This window comes from Montipora capricornis, chromosome 6 (genome assembly GCF_036669925.1).
Source record: "Montipora capricornis isolate CH-2021 chromosome 6, ASM3666992v2, whole genome shotgun sequence".
In the NCBI taxonomy this organism is placed as follows: Eukaryota; Metazoa; Cnidaria; class Anthozoa; order Scleractinia; family Acroporidae; genus Montipora; species Montipora capricornis.
In genome coordinates, this window is record NC_090888.1 from 36,379,157 (window position 1) to 36,383,909 (window position 4,753).

Sequence of the window (4,753 nt, forward strand, 5' to 3'; positions counted from 1 at the left end):
CGGATTTGAAATATTTTTCATGACTAGTCTGTTTTTAGCCAGGCAGTGTGTTAACCGTTGAAATGCGTCACTTTTTGTAAGAAATGTAGAAATCTCATGGATTTTGTGCATAGTTTATACTCATTAGCAACGCCTTGAGAAAACAGTAGGGGAAATAAATATAATGCCTTGCAGTTATACTTAAAATTCGTGACAATTCGTATTCGAAGACGCACGGTTTACAAACAGGAAGTGGGTTTCTTGCAACCGGAAGTAATTTGCTCTATTAGTATTTTGCTCCTGTTATACCACATTCTTGTTTGCTTTCCTAAAACGTTTAGGGAACTGTTCTCTGACATATTTTTCAAAGAAGGGTCCATATAGTTTATCGTATGGGTCACATCTGATCACACCTTTGTTGTGGCTTTTACCAACGAACAGCGTGACAACTTCCCTTTTAAGGCCTTGGACACCTTTCTTGATCCTAAAGATTGATACTAATGAAACTCCTACTTCCTCAGCAACATCTTTAGCTTTGTCGTTATGATCTTGCACCTGTAATAAAATATACGCTCCTAAAGCGTCGTCAACATGACTATTATGTACCATTTCCAGTTGTTTTGATAATGAACCTCCATGATGACGTAACATTGTTTTTCTTTATTAGGGTTAATTAACTCTAATTGTCAATCGAATACCATGACGACATGCCTACGACTGATATATTTTCTTTTTTGTACTTACAGAACTCATACATACACGCGTTTTGTGTTCTTGGGCAAAATGATCCCCAGACAGTATTTGGTATAAACTATCAAATATCTGTCTATATGAGAGTGTGAACACTCTCATATGTTTATAGTATGTAAAACTCGTCTTCTCATAGCTGATACACAGTAAGTTGTCGAGGATTACTTGTCATACAATAATATTGCGTGAAACAAACATTGTTACAGCAGTGCATTATTAGCCATGTACGTGAATTGTTTACAGAAGATAGGGCTCTGTTTACTTTACTTTACTTCACTGCACTGCGAATTGCTGTTCTTTTACATCGTGGAATTCATACATTAGTACGATTAAGAAGTAAGAGACCTACTGAGTCCTATAACGAGAACAATATGAAAGAGTTATGTCAAAACCAGTCGGCCTCGCCCTAGCTGTTTTTGCCCAGTTGGGTTTACACTGATCAATATGTATATACAGATATGAAATTATCGCAGATATATTTCTGTAAGATTACACACAATAAGGAAATTGCACGGTTAACAACGGTTAATTTTGTGTGTTCTTTAACTGACATATATTTACGGCGAAGGAATGAGAAATTTTGGTCGGTTAACGTGATTTGAACGGATTTGAAATATTTTTCATGACTAGTCTGTTTTTAGCCAGGCAGTGTGTTAACCGTTGAAATGCGTCACTTTTTGTAAGAAATGTAGAAATCTCATGGATTTTGTGCATAGTTTATACTCATTAGCAACGCCTTGAGAAAACAGTAGGGGAAATAAATATAATGCCTTGCAGTTATACTTAAAATTCATGACAATTCGTATTCGAAGACGCACGGTTTACAAACAGGAAGTGGGTTTCTTGCAACCGGAAGTAATTTGCTCTATTAGTATTTTGCTCCTGTTATACCACATTCTTGTTTGCTTTCCTAAAACGTTTAGGGAACTGTTCTCTGACATATTTTTCAAAGAAGGGTCCATATAGTTTATCGTATGGGTCACATCTGATCACACCTTTGTTGTGGCTTTTACCAACGAACAGCGTGACAACTTCCCTTTTAAGGCCTTGGACACCTTTCTTGATCCTAAAGATTGATACTAATGAAACTCCTACTTCCTCAGCAACATCTTTAGCTTTGTCGTTATGATCTTGCACCTGTAATAAAATATACGCTCCTAAAGCGTCGTCAACATGACTATTATGTACCATTTCCAGTTGTTTTGATAATGAACCTCCATGATGACGTAACATTGTTTTTCTTTATTAGGGTTAATTAACTCTAATTGTCAATCGAATACCATGACGACATGCCTACGACTGATATATTTTCTTTTTTGTACTTGCAGAACTCATACATACACGCGTTTTGTGTTCTTGGGCAAAATGATCCCCAGACAATCTTGGACAAAAAGGGTTGAGAATATTAAAAACTGGGGCTATTTTGCGCACTACGTCCTCAATATCGCACATTATTAGCGATCCCCCTCCCCCCTACAACCAATGTTGATAAGCCCAGGTTCGACATGCTTTGTTTCGTCTAGCAACATTGATCAGGGGGAGGGGTGGGGGCAAAAGGAGAGCTTATTTTTCATACTCGTGATCGGAATTTAGTCCAAAAGCAGATTTTTCTCAACAATTTTGTCCAAGATTGAAGCTTCTCTTTTTTGTTACTCATTTTTAATAATAATAGTACTTCATACAAATCATCATTATATCTTTTTACAATTACATTACATCGTAATGACGCTGTAAGTGACACGTCGTCTGTTCGCTTTTTTCTTGTTCTTGTTCTTGTTCTTTCCTCTCGTTAATAAACCGCGATTGTGAAAACATTGATTAACTTATCATTTTCTTAACATAATTTTAAAAAAAATTTGTAATAAATTCTTTCTCTTTTAAATCCTAACAGCAAACAGGTTCAGCCATTTTATTTTTTCACAGCAGTTTCGTATCCAGTAGTGTTAATTGATTTCGAATAATAGTCACGATTTTTATTCCCCAGCGCGCCATTATTATTGCCTCTAGATGCACAACAAGTAAACGTCATGGTCACATTCACGTCTCCGCCATCCACATTTCTCCTTTTTCGTCTTTTTTTTACACATTTTAAATAGAACACAACAACAGGTCACTCCTTCTTGGCACCAATTCCTTTCTGAAGGCAAAATAACACTTCAAGCACAATTCAGCAACACCGCAAAAAATTCGATATACCAACGCGTCTGTGGTAAACGATCTTCGATATAATCGAGTGAATCGCCTACAATCTCTGGAAATTCACCGTCCAATTCCGATATCAGTGCACTATTAATTCGAAACCACCGAATCACCATCACGTACGGTTTCACTCTCCTCCTCCTCGTCCTCCTCCTCTTTTCTTTCCGAAGTTGACACATTTTCAACATATTTCGATCGCCTAAATACATTCGACATATCTCAAACTTCAAGTCGCCAGTAGACATAAAAAACACAGAAATAATAAACGACAGCAATATCTTTAATCTTTTTACAACTGCAATATCATTAACCTGTTTACAATTCATTGATGTAATATGTTAAACCACTTTACTTCTAACATATACAACATTACATTACATACCCAAAAGGATAACATCTAAATGGGGCGGCCTATATCACCCTTCAAATCTGTCACCACTTTATCGTTCACGAACGAATAACACCTTTCCAAATCCGAAGGAGCCAATTTGAAATATTCCTCCAATTCGTCGTAAAGAGAATCATCTGGCGCGGTACCGTCATTTTTTATACTTAAGATACTCTTTCCATTACCTTTTAAAATGGTAAATCGTCTCGTTTTGATAGGGTTCAAGATGCATGACAATGTCAGACGTGGTGGGTGTGATATCGATACCTCGTTTTCTAGCCCATTCGATACGTTGTAAATCACTCATGCATGCATATTTCTTCGAATCAAATGCGTCATTACATCAAAAGTAACATCGCCTCCGTCCTTTTTAAAACCCCGTATCACACACTTTTCACTTTCTTTCACGTGTTCTTTGTATTTTGGAATGGTGCCGTCTTCGTTACACCAACAAATTTCTTAAGCGTAATTCTTAGGACCACCGCTGGTAAAAGCACTAATGTAACGTTCCCGTAAACGCCCCGTTTCGGGATGTTTCTTGGGTCTCTAGAGATTCCACGTACAATTCGTCGTCTGGATATCCATAATTATTATGGAATCGGTATCCATATAAAAAATGCAATTGATTTTCTTCAACAACCTTTCTCGAAGTAATTTTAAACGAGCGAGAGCGGTAGCAAATATTCCGTGAACCATATCTCCCTTTCCACCGTGTTTTACAAACTCTTTTTGCACGCGATTCGTCGTCAATAAAAGTCGTTTCGACAAAACAATTTTTATTTATCCAGGTTGCAAATTCATTCCGATTCGTCAATATATCTTTCACCTTTTTCTTATACGGATTCTTCACGAAACCACCCCACAAAGAATTTAAAATTAGTTTTGCTATCTTATGATGCGTGGGATTGTCTTCGATGTGATCTTTACGCAGACGAACACCGTTTTCCCGCTCGAATGCGTCAATGTAATCGTCTCTTTGGCGTTCGGTCATATCAGGGCGTGGCCAACTGCTAGCCTCTTCTTTTATGCGAAAAAACATGTCCACGTAACTCTTAAAGAGAGTCGTACTAGATTTGCGCCAATGCAAACTTAGTAGACCTTATCCAACCGATAACCCGAGCGCATTGCCTCGTACACTTCCATAGTCGTGTAGGTCCCGACCCAACCACGTTCATCGCCCTCGTGTCTACAGCTATTCAACAAGTAACTGCTTTGTTCTGCGCATGTTCGACACAACGGAAATAATAATTTTGTTTCATTTTTTCTTTTCACCGGATAAGGCAACACCGGGTGAAACAGTTTCTTTGGTGCTATCATTTTGACTTTCATCAACCCGAAGTAAGCAATTTAAAAATTAAAGTGTTATGTTACGAACGCAAAAATGTAAAATTACACCTTGTTACTGTGTAAACTATTACACCAAAAACATCTTCTAAA